The 12,437-nt window shown below is 46.2% G+C and overlaps 2 non-coding genes and 1 pseudogene across 2 annotated transcripts; all 3 read right to left on the reverse strand.

Moving 5' to 3' along the window:
• Nucleotides 1–1,484: 1,484 nt before the first annotated feature.
• On the reverse strand, nucleotides 1,485–1,667 carry LOC130328828 (U2 spliceosomal RNA). Its single transcript, XR_008872691.1, has one exon. It is a non-coding gene; the product is annotated as a U2 spliceosomal RNA (small nuclear RNA).
• A 6,237-nt stretch (nucleotides 1,668–7,904) lies between these two features.
• Nucleotides 7,905–8,122, reverse strand: LOC130328837 (U2 spliceosomal RNA; annotated as a pseudogene).
• Nucleotides 8,123–10,215: 2,093 nt separating this feature from the next.
• LOC130328867 (U2 spliceosomal RNA) lies at nucleotides 10,216–10,406 on the reverse strand. Its single transcript, XR_008872717.1, has one exon. It is a non-coding gene; the product is annotated as a U2 spliceosomal RNA (small nuclear RNA).
• Between the last annotated feature and the right edge of the window lie 2,031 nt (nucleotides 10,407–12,437).

Below are 12,437 nucleotides of genomic sequence, written 5' to 3' on the forward strand. Positions count from 1 at the left end.
GACATCATAGCACTGTAGTTCTGAGGGTTCTAGATGGATGCAACAATCTCCTGTTGCTTCTATGAAGGCCATAATAGACGACATCACCAAACAGCTCCATAGTCACATACACAGCAAAGGAGAGATGTTGTTTACACCTAGTGATGTCAGTGGTATTGAGTGACATCACAGCACAGTGCTAAGGCTCCTGGGCCTGGACACAGCAGCGGCTGCAATATCTCAACGGAGAATACGTTTATATATATGTGTGTGTGTGCGCGTATATATATATATATATATATATATATATATATATATATATATATATATATATTTCTCCGCCGAAATCACTTTTAAACCCATTTCCACCTTTTTTTCCCTTCTCTTCCTCTTACTTTTTTTTCACGTTTTTTTACGTTTTTCTCCTTTTCGCCTCTTTTCTGGGCGTATTATTCTTCTTTTTCTTCTTTTTTTTCGTCTAATGCATACCCCATCAGTGCAGCAATGCTTATTCAATACCGCCAGCAGATGGAGACACTGGGGGATAATTTTCTAAGGATTTATACTGATTTTTCCTGTCTGAATTTGTCGCACAGAAAGTTGCAGGCCAAATATGTGTGACATTTCTGCGACTTTAGCTTCTAGAGCATTTTTACAACATTATACATAGGTGCTGAATACATAAAAAGCGACTGTTCAGCGACAGACAAGTCGCATCGGCTGAAAGTAGGCCAGAATGTCAGTCCATGTTGGAGCAGGTTTAGATACAGTCTAAAGTATAGATCTCAAAGTCTGTGCACAGAATTTAGCAAGGGCCTCGCACCTTCTGATGCATCAGGTAGGTGCACAATAGCATAGCCTAACCCTCTGTACTTTGGTCTATATTGATGCGGGACATAGACAGCCAGCTGATGACCAATCCATTAGTGCAATGGATGGCTGGAAGCATTTGTCTTTGCCTTTGCAATACCACAGAAGCAATGCATGGTCAATGTACAGCAATGACACACCTGTGTGAACAGCCAGGAGACCCCCCCCCCCCATGTTATGTTACATAGTGACATAGTTAGTACGGTCGAAAAAAGACATATGTCCATCAAGTTCAACCAGGGAATTAAGGGGTAGGGGTGTGGCGCGATATTGGGGAAGGGATGAGATTTTATATTTCTTCATAAGCATTAATCTTATTTTGTCAATTAGGAACATTCAGCACCCACCCGCTATCAAGGCAGCTGCCTATCATGTCATGCCCTACCTGCACAGGTGTGCTGGCTACTCAAATGATCCAATTAAGGAGGCCATTTAGTCAGCAGCAGCAGAAGTCCTGTGCCTGGACGCTCCAACAGCGGCCAGACACAAGCAGAAGCAGAAGCAGCAGAAGCAGCAGCAGCACCACCTTTTGTTTTTTGGCTGCAGCAGCAGCAAGGCCCACAGGGCTGGCTAGCTGGCTAGCCAGCAAGCAGGTAGCAATGAAAGTAGGAATCTTTCTTTTTAACCCTGTAAGGGGGTGGTGCACTGTACCCGAAGATACTGCCATATCGGGTCAATGCATAGGGCGACGGAAGCAAGCTTCGAAATCGGCCCCCGTTCTCAAAAATCCATTTAATATATGGTCCCCAGATAGGGGACGTATCAGATATTAAACTGATAAGAACAGATTATTTTTTTTTTTTTTATCTAAAGCCGAGGAACGTGCTTTCGATTCACCCAAAGTGCAAGAAAAAGTGCAAACGTGTTACACTAAAAAAACGTGCACAAAGGATGCGGTCTATCGCAAGCCCTTCTCCGATAGGAGAGAGGCCCCCCAACAAACCTTACCCTTCGCCTCCGGACCAAAAGGTACCTGCGAGGTTCCAGGTTCGATGTCCCTTTTCGCCGAAGCTACTAGGGGACCACAAATGCTCCCGGCATCCCCCTTGGCGTTAGCCAAGGTATCTGCCCGCAGAGCCGATTACGGTAGGTACCCTGCCAAAGCAGGAGTACCCGGGGTGTTTGCAGGGAGGTGCGGAACCTAATGGCCACACACACCTCCCCTAGACCGCCAGGAGGGACACCCAGAAGGGCTACCGCATCCTGACCAATCCTGTGAACACACAACACGCAAAAAGTGACACAGTGAGACAAAAAAGAAATAAATAAGTGAATGTGTGCAGATATACTGCCCGGACATCCGGCCGGATCTATAAAAATTTCTCTGATCCTAGCCAGAAGGCCGGGAATCAAGAGGTGAGTGCCACAAGGTGAAGAGATTATGGTGCCCGTGCTTCAACTCAGTGAGCCTATCCTCCCAGTGAGTTTCGGCACCTCGGGGTCACCACTCCCCGAGGCACAAAAGTACCTCGGCTCTAGACCCTCTCAGCCTCATGGCGAGACCCGGAGGGAACAAGTCACATCGGGGCAGCCGTCGAGCTGATTCCTCAGAACCAGCCCCGGAAAGCCCTGGTACACCTGCATCCTCCATGCAGCACCCATCCCCACCAGCATGAAAACTGATAAGAACAGATAAGGTTTCAACAAAATTTTATTGAATAAATAAGAAACCATACAAAATTTAAAATGCAAAATAATAAAAGGTTCACAAAAGTTTTAAAATACAAATAATAAAACCAGTAATAAAAGGAGAAAAAATAAAAATGGCAGGATAAAACATTATACAAATGTCATAAAAACTGATTATACTGTTATTTCGTTCCATAGAGGCAGACACCACATGGATGCTGCCTCGCTGGCCCCCAACTGTTTCTTGTCTCTTAGGTAATAGATGTACATCTCACTCAGGGCCAGCTTTATACAGTTTTTAACATCAATAAAATCATGTTTAAAAAGTAAGATGTTCCTAACTTTCCAGATGGCATTTTTAAAACAATTAATAATCATCCAGCAGATCATCTGCTGTTTAAAATTGGGGCAGTTAAAAAGACCGTAAAAGACACATTCGTGATTAAAATCTTTTAGGCCGCAGGCCCACTTCAAAAGTGGGCCTACCTTCCTCCAAAGCTCCCGTGCAAAAGGGCAGTTCCAAAATATGTGCAGCACCGTTTCGTCCACTCCGCAGCCATCTCTCGGGCACTTGGCTCTCGCCACCAGTCCTCGCCTGTGCTGGAACTCACGAGTAGGGAGGCACTGGTGGACGATTGCCCAGGCAAGATCCCTGTGTACATTCGCCAGAAACTTCCCGTACACGTTCCGCCATACCTTTTTGGATCTTGCCTGTGTGAAATTGGACACTGCCAGGGTAACCTCACTCCGCCTGAGGACCTTTGATACCTTTCTCTGGTCCCCCAGTATGTCAGGCTCCAAATCTTGGAGACCTAGGAGCCTGACTGTCTTTTCCAACACCACATAATGTTTTGGGGGACACAGAAGCACCGGAGCGTTCAGAGGGATGCGCAACCATCTTTTAAAAACCATGCCCGCAGCGTACCTTAAAAAGCAGCTAAAAATGCCATCGGATTTAATAATTTTAAAACAGAAACAGAAATACTTTATGTAAAAGAAAGTAAAAAGGTTAGGAACATCTTTCCCGCCATTATCTTTACTTTTGTACATAAAATCACGCTTTAATTTCTCCATTTTTGAACCCCATAAAAAAGAAAAAACAATTCTAGTTACTTTTTTAATGTATAAAATAGATGGAGGAAATACCATGGCAATGTATAGCATAATAGGGAGTAAAACCATCTTTATTATTAAAATCTTCCCCTCCATGGTAAGGTTTCTAAGATTCCACATTAAAATCTTCTTCTCCATCTTAGCTATAGCTGAATCCCAGTTAGGGCTCCCATCATTGACCTGGTTAAAACCAATACCTAAAATTTTAATTTGATCCTGTTGCATTGTGACTCCTGGGGTGATGGATGAATCCCAGGAGCCAATATAAAAACAGTCACATTTATCTGTGTTTAGCTTAAAACCAGAGACCTCGCAGAAATAGCTGGTGTTCCTCAATGCCCCCCTCATGGATGGAGAGTCCGGGCACAGTATGGTGACATCATCCATGTACCCCAACACCTTTAGATGGGTCCCTCCTCCACCAGGTATCGGTACGCCTCTTACTACCCGGTCTTTTCTGAGGAGGGCCATCAGTGGTTCGATTGCGCAAATAAAAAGGAGTGGGGACAGGGGGCAGCCCTGTTTGACACCTGATAAAAGAGGAACACCGCTGGTTAAAAAGCCATTAACAGAGACTTGACTAAAACAGGATCGGTATAAAAGCATGATTCGGCTTAAAATCGTTTCAGGCACTGCCATCTTTTTAAGAACTAAAAACAGGTATTCATGGGAGACCCTATCAAAGGCTTTTTCAAAGTCTAAGGATAAAATTGCTACAGTTTGATTTCTATCCTTAAAATACCATAAAACATCTCTTAAAATATTTAGGGATTCAGCTATAGACCTTCCAGGTACCCCACAAACCTGATTTGGGTGAATTAATTTATGAATAAAAGGTTTAAAACGGACAGCTAATAACTTGGCTAAAACTTTATAATCGACATTTAAAAGTGTGATGGGGCGCCAATTTTTTAGCATATCCTTTTCACCCTTTTTAAAAAGTAATGATACAATCCCCCTCCTCCAGGAAGGGGGAAGTTCATTAACAATAAAAGTTTCTTTATACAATAAAACCATATCATCCTTTAAAATATCCCAAAAAGCTAAATAAAATTCGATGGGTAAACCATCTTCCCCAGGGGCCTTCCCACTAGAAAAACTTTTAAAAACAAATAAAAGTTCATCTAAGTTAAGATCACGGGATAAAACCTCCTGGTCTAAAACATCTAGCTTAAAATCAAGGGAATTAAGAACATGTTCTAAAAAGGATGGATTAAGATCTTTCTTATTAAAAAGAAGCTGGTAGAAGTTAAAAACTGCATCTAACATGCCTTTTGGAGTGGATTCACCCTCAAGGTTTTGGATGATATCCCTCCTATTCATCACTTTTTTAAAAAAGAAACGGGAACATTTCTCGCCCTCCTCCAGGTGCTGCACATGTGAGTTAAAAATGATTTGTTTCCCTTTCTTTTCTATGGCATGTTTTATTTCAGTTTTAAGGTTTAAAATATCATTTTCTACATCCATACCAGCTTCTTTCAATTTAAAAAGTACATTTAAACGCATGTTAAGAACATAAAACCACTGTTTTTCCATTTTTGCCTTCTTCTTACCTGCTTTGATAAAAAAAAATCTGATTTTAGATTTGGTGCCCTCCCACCAGTGCAGCATAGGCTCGTGGGGTTTTCTTTGTGATTGCCAGCATTGGTAGGTCCGCACAAACTCCTCTTTTATCTCAGGGTCCTCTAGGAGTGTGGTGTTTAATCTCCAGAGGCCCCTTTTTGCTTTTTGCTCCCCCTCTAGCTCCAGGCCCACCAAGAGGAGCTTATGATCAGAGAAGATATTCTGCTCGAGCGTGCATTTCAGGGGTTTAAAAGCTCTAGAGGAAAAAATAAAATCGATTCTGGAGCTCACTCTTCCATTGGACCATGTGGCGCCTGGGTCCTCCGGCAAGAGATCCTTCCAGCAATCTTTCAAATTAAAATCATCAATAAAATTTTTAAGCAGGTAAGAAGTGCGGTCTTTACGATTAATATCCCCACCCTGCCGGTGTTCCCCATCACGTATGCAGTTAAAATCACCTCCCACCAGCAGGGGGGAAGACCCAACACAAAACAGTGGTAAAATTTCAAATAGTTCTGCCCGCTCCTGTTTATCAGGAGGGGCATACACATTTAAAACACGAATTAAAAGTCCATTAAAATATAGATGAATTAAAAGAGCTCTGCCAGGCACAATCTCAGTTACTGTATGAATAGAAAAGGACTGGCCTCGGCAGAGCAGCCCAACACCCACAGAACGACAGTCATTTGCACCGGACCATATGGATGGGCCCAGCTTCCAGTCTTCTTTTAAGTCTTTATAGTCCATTTTACTAGGGATTCCACATTCTTGTAGCAGGCAAAGGTCAAAGTCACATGTCTCTAGATAAGAAAATAAAGCAGCCCTGCGATCAGGGCTCTTTAAGGACCTCACATTGAGTGAGGCAATTTTTACAGGGATAGGCATAGTTTATGGAGAGTCCGTGCTTGGAGAATCAAAGTCAATAATAAGCTGCGTACCGTCATCCCCCGCCTGCGGGGTCATCAGCTCCTTGATGTTCTGAGGGTCGGAGCTTGAGATCGATGATGCCCCGACCCTGAGCTCGCTCTCGTCCGAACTACGGCACGCCGCTTTCCTTTGAATGTCTTCCTCTTCTTCTTCTCTTTGTCTTTTAAATGTCACACTGCTGTCCATATCCTCTGTGTTGCTCTCACTCGATGTAATCTCTGGCCCCCGGCTGATGGATCTGCGTCTTCTTTCATCATTTGACGACTGGAACTGCTGCACAGGGGCCTGTGAGGCCTCTTTTCCGGAACCTTTGCCGCTACCTTGGGAAGTTTTCATCGCTTGTTCCCCAGCAAGCGTTGCTGAGGACTGTTGCTCCAACTTCCCCATCGATCGACGATGGCCAGTTTTACCCACCGGGTCCACTGCTGGCGGGGCAGCAAACCCTGGTTTGGCGCCACTTGTCTTCTTGGCCCTGTCCTGTATAGGCGGAGTAACAGGACCGGGCTCAGACCTGGCCACCTGGCTCCCCTTCCGGCGGGCTTTCACCGGGGCCTCTTCGTCCGGAGCAGGGCGACCCTGGGCCAAGCCAGTACCTGGCTTATGCTGCAATTTTGGGTCCACTTTTGCCCCCACCGAGGCCCGTCGGCTGCCACCCGCCACAGGTGAGCCCCCTTCAGAAGTTTCGGCGGGCTCTTGAGCCAGGTAGGAAGTCGATCGACGTCTTTCAATTTCCCGGGCAGTAAACTCGATCACCCGCCCGGGCTTCGTGGAATCCCCATGGCCTCCCCCTAGCACTACCACCGGTGGGCCCCCCGATGGAGCACCAGAGGTCTTGGGCCTGGACCCATCAGTACCTGCCATCTGGGGTTTGGGCATCTTAAAAAAGGACGTCTTTTGTCCTGTCCCCTCTTTGGGTGGGCCCAGCCTTGACCCACCCATCGTAGTTTTTGCTTTATGGGGACAGGAATTAAAATCGTGATTTTCCTCTCCGCAGAGGTTGCACCTTATCGTATGGCTACATCTTGAGGCTATGTGACCTTCTTGGCCACACCTATTGCAGCGAATCACACGCTCCGCGCCGCAGGTCTCCTGGGTGTGGCCAAACCTCAAGCAATTTCGGCAATACATAGGCATTTGAGGATAGAACAGGAAGCCCCGAACTCTCCCGATGGCAAAATTTGGGGGCGGATGGCAAAGACCCCCAATACCACCGGGATCCTTACGGAGCTTGACCCAGAACTTCCTCTTGCCGTTCCAGAACCGCACGGAGTTCAAGATTTTGTTTGCGAATCGCACCTCTTCGCAGTATCGCCGAAGAAAAGTGGCTATATCCTCCGTGGTCACATGAGGGCTGTGCATAGCCACCACCAACGGTATATGTTCCTCACAATAGAGGAACTGGAACGAAAGACCGTCGAGTCGATCGTCCCTCTGGTCCGCACCAGACAAGGTTGCATAGATGTTATCGCAACACGCCGTGGCCGTGAAGGTGACGGTATACAGGCCACGGCTTTCCTGGTCATTTAGACACAGGATGTCCTCCCTATTGAGGCGGAAGTAGTCAAGAAGAATCACCTCCGCAATGAAGCGGAGGTTCTTCAACTGACGATGGCTCTCCGACACCTCTATGCGGATGGTATTTCGCATCGACATTTCCCCAGAGGGGAAAGCCCAGGAGAACGGCATCTTCCACACCCAGGGACTAAGCCCCTTCCCCAATAGCAGCAGGGGCTCGGAATCCCGCTATAAAAGCGGAACCCTTACCCAAGGCAGAGGTCGGGGGTACCCTAGGTGCTTCCGAAGCTACAGGTAACGCTCAACGTACCGAAAATGCCTTCTGAGACACAAGGTCCCAGAGACAGGGGGATCGCAACCCGTTGTCCGTGGACTAAGCCCGCTCCCCAATAGCAGCAAGGGGGTGAAGTCCCTCCGTAAGGAGAGACAATCCCCCAAGGCCGAGAAGCGGGGTACCACAGACACCTTCCGACCAGACCAAATGCAGATACTACACTTGATCTTAGCCAAAAGGCCGAGAAGCGATAACCGTGAAAGGGGCGGGCCCAACAAGGTGCCCTTCATGGGCACTATCACTGCTTGCTGTCAGGGAGGCTGCCAGACAATTTTCCATGCACACTCTGGGCTGGGGGGCAGTCAACCACCAGTACACACAGCAGAACCTAAACCCATACCATTATTGCTAAGCAGCAAGACAGGGGCCCATTGCACTCCCACGGGGCCTTTTTAAATGCAATCCATAAGCCGGATTTGCCAGGAACCCTTCTTACTCCTCCTACTTGCATGTGACACTGGGCTTAGGATCTGCATAGGAAACACACACACAAGCACACACCTACCTTTGTTGCCTGCAGATGCCTCCTTGGCTGTCCCCAAACGGTATCAAACCAACACCCACGGGAAGCTGTAAGCATAGAGGACATGCCTGCACCCCATTGGACTTACCCGTGTGGGTTAAACCCGGGTTATTTGACAACCTATGGCGGTGATGGTTCTGCTCAGGCAGAGCAGTGCTGATGCTCCTCATAAAGCTGTCGCTGCTGTGAAGGTTCTAGGTGACATCACAAATCCCTATGGTTACATACACAACAAAGCTGGGTTGTTGTTGTTTACACTCTGCAAGGCCTGTGGAAGTGAGTGACATCATAGCACTGTAGTTCTGAGGGTTCTAGATGGATGCAACAATCTCCTGTTGCTTCTATGAAGGCCATAATAGACGACATCACCAAACAGCTCCATAGTCACATACACAGCAAAGGAGAGATGTTGTTTACACCTAGTGATGTCAGTGGTATTGAGTGACATCACAGCACAGTGCTAAGGCTCCTGGGCCTGGACACAGCAGCGGCTGCAATATCTCAACGGAGAATACGTTTATATATATGTGTGTGTGTGCGCGTATATATATATATATATATATATATATATATATATATATATATTTCTCCGCCGAAATCACTTTTAAACCCATTTCCACCTTTTTTTCCCTTCTCTTCCTCTTACTTTTTTTTCAAGTTTTTTTACGTTTTTCTCCTTTTCGCCTCTTTTCTGGGCGTATTATTCTTCTTTTTCTTCTTTTTTTTTCGTCTAATGCATACCCCATCAGTGCAGCAATGCTTATTCAATACCGCCAGCAGATGGAGACACTGGGGGATAATTTTCTAAGGATTTATACTGATTTTTCCTGTCTGAATTTGTCGCACAGAAAGTTGCAGGCCAAATATGTGTGACATTTCTGCGACTTTAGCTTCTAGAGCATTTTTACAACATTATACATAGGTGCTGAATACATAAAAAGCGACTGTTCAGCGACAGACAAGTCGCATCGGCTGAAAGTAGGCCAGAATGTCAGTCCATGTTGGAGCAGGTTTAGATACAGTCTAAAGTATAGATCTCAAAGTCTGTGCACAGAATTTAGCAAGGGCCTCGCACCTTCTGATGCATCAGGTAGGTGCACAATAGCATAGCCTAACCCTCTGTACTTTGGTCTATATTGATGCGGGACATAGACAGCCAGCTGATGACCAATCCATTAGTGCAATGGATGGCTGGAAGCATTTGTCTTTGCCTTTGCAATACCACAGAAGCAATGCATGGTCAATGTACAGCAATGACACACCTGTGTGAACAGCCAGGAGACCCCCCCCCCCCCCCCCATGTTATGTTACATAGTTACATAGTTAGTACGGTCGAAAAAAGACATATGTCCATCAAGTTCAACCAGGGAATTAAGGGGTAGGGGTGTGGCGCGATATTGGGGAAGGGATGAGATTTTATATTTCTTCATAAGCATTAATCTTATTTTGTCAATTAGGAACATTCAGCACCCACCCGCTATCAAGGCAGCTGCCTATCATGTCATGCCCTACCTGCACAGGTGTGCTGGCTACTCAAATGATCCAATTAAGGAGGCCATTTAGTCAGCAGCAGCAGAAGTCCTGTGCCTGGACGCTCCAACAGCGGCCAGACACAAGCAGAAGCAGAAGCAGCAGAAGCAGCAGCAGCACCACCTTTTGTTTTTTGGCTGCAGCAGCAGCAAGGCCCACAGGGCTGGCTAGCTGGCTAGCCAGCAAGCAGGTAGCAATGAAAGTAGGAATCTTTCTTTTTAACCCTGTAAGGGGGTGGTGCACTGTACCCGAAGATACTGCCATATCGGGTCAATGCATAGGGCGACGGAAGCAAGCTTCGAAATCGGCCCCCGTTCTCAAAAATCCATTTAATATATGGTCCCCAGATAGGGGACGTATCAGATATTAAACTGATAAGAACAGATACTACACTTGATCTTAGCCAAAAGGCCGAGAAGCGATAACCGTGAAAGGGGCGGGCCCAACAAGGTGCCCTTCATGGGCACTATCACTGCTTGCTGTCAGGGAGGCTGCCAGACAATTTTCCATGCACACTCTGGGCTGGGGGGCAGTCAACCACCAGTACACACAGCAGAACCTAAACCCATACCATTATTGCTAAGCAGCAAGACAGGGGCCCATTGCACTCCCACGGGGCCTTTTTAAATGCAATCCATAAGCCGGATTTGCCAGGAACCCTTCTTACTCCTCCTACTTGCATGTGACACTGGGCTTAGGATCTGCATAGGAAACACACACACAAGCACACACCTACCTTTGTTGCCTGCAGATGCCTCCTTGGCTGTCCCCAAACGGTATCAAACCAACACCCACGGGAAGCTGTAAGCATAGAGGACATGCCTGCACCCCATTGGACTTACCCGTGTGGGTTAAACCCGGGTTATTTGACAACCTATGGCGGTGATGGTTCTGCTCAGGCAGAGCAGTGCTGATGCTCCTCATAAAGCTGTCGCTGCTGTGAAGGTTCTAGGTGACATCACAAATCCCTATGGTTACATACACAACAAAGCTGGGTTGTTGTTGTTTACACTCTGCAAGGCCTGTGGAAGTGAGTGACATCATAGCACTGTAGTTCTGAGGGTTCTAGATGGATGCAACAATCTCCTGTTGCTTCTATGAAGGCCATAATAGACGACATCACCAAACAGCTCCATAGTCACATACACAGCAAAGGAGAGATGTTGTTTACACCTAGTGATGTCAGTGGTATTGAGTGACATCACAGCACAGTGCTAAGGCTCCTGGGCCTGGACACAGCAGCGGCTGCAATATCTCAACGGAGAATACGTTTATATATATGTGTGTGTGTGCGCGTATATATATATATATATATATATATATATATATATATATTTCTCCGCCGAAATCACTTTTAAACCCATTTCCACCTTTTTTTCCCTTCTCTTCCTCTTACTTTTTTTTCAAGTTTTTTTACGTTTTTCTCCTTTTCGCCTCTTTTCTGGGCGTATTATTCTTCTTTTTCTTCTTTTTTTTTCGTCTAATGCATACCCCATCAGTGCAGCAATGCTTATTCAATACCGCCAGCAGATGGAGACACTGGGGGATAATTTTCTAAGGATTTATACTGATTTTTCCTGTCTGAATTTGTCGCACAGAAAGTTGCAGGCCAAATATGTGTGACATTTCTGCGACTTTAGCTTCTAGAGCATTTTTACAACATTATACATAGGTGCTGAATACATAAAAAGCGACTGTTCAGCGACAGACAAGTCGCATCGGCTGAAAGTAGGCCAGAATGTCAGTCCATGTTGGAGCAGGTTTAGATACAGTCTAAAGTATAGATCTCAAAGTCTGTGCACAGAATTTAGCAAGGGCCTCGCACCTTCTGATGCATCAGGTAGGTGCACAATAGCATAGCCTAACCCTCTGTACTTTGGTCTATATTGATGCGGGACATAGACAGCCAGCTGATGACCAATCCATTAGTGCAATGGATGGCTGGAAGCATTTGTCTTTGCCTTTGCAATACCACAGAAGCAATGCATGGTCAATGTACAGCAATGACACACCTGTGTGAACAGCCAGGAGACCCCCCCCCCATGTTATGTTACATAGTTACATAGTTAGTACGGTCGAAAAAAGACATATGTCCATCAAGTTCAACCAGGGAATTAAGGGGTAGGGGTGTGGCGCGATATTGGGGAAGGGATGAGATTTTATATTTCTTCATAAGCATTAATCTTATTTTGTCAATTAGGAACATTCAGCACCCACCCGCTATCAAGGCAGCTGCCTATCATGTCATGCCCTACCTGCACAGGTGTGCTGGCTACTCAAATGATCCAATTAAGGAGGCCATTTAGTCAGCAGCAGCAGAAGTCCTGTGCCTGGACGCTCCAACAGCGGCCAGACACACGCAGAAGCAGAAGCAGCAGAAGCAGCAGCAGCACCACCTTTTGTTTTTTGGCTGCAGCAGCAGCAAGGCCCACAGGGCTGGCTAGCTGGCTAGCC

This window comes from Hyla sarda, unplaced genomic scaffold (assembly GCF_029499605.1).
Source record: "Hyla sarda isolate aHylSar1 unplaced genomic scaffold, aHylSar1.hap1 scaffold_314, whole genome shotgun sequence".
Lineage (NCBI taxonomy): Eukaryota > Metazoa > Chordata > Amphibia > Anura > Hylidae > Hyla > Hyla sarda.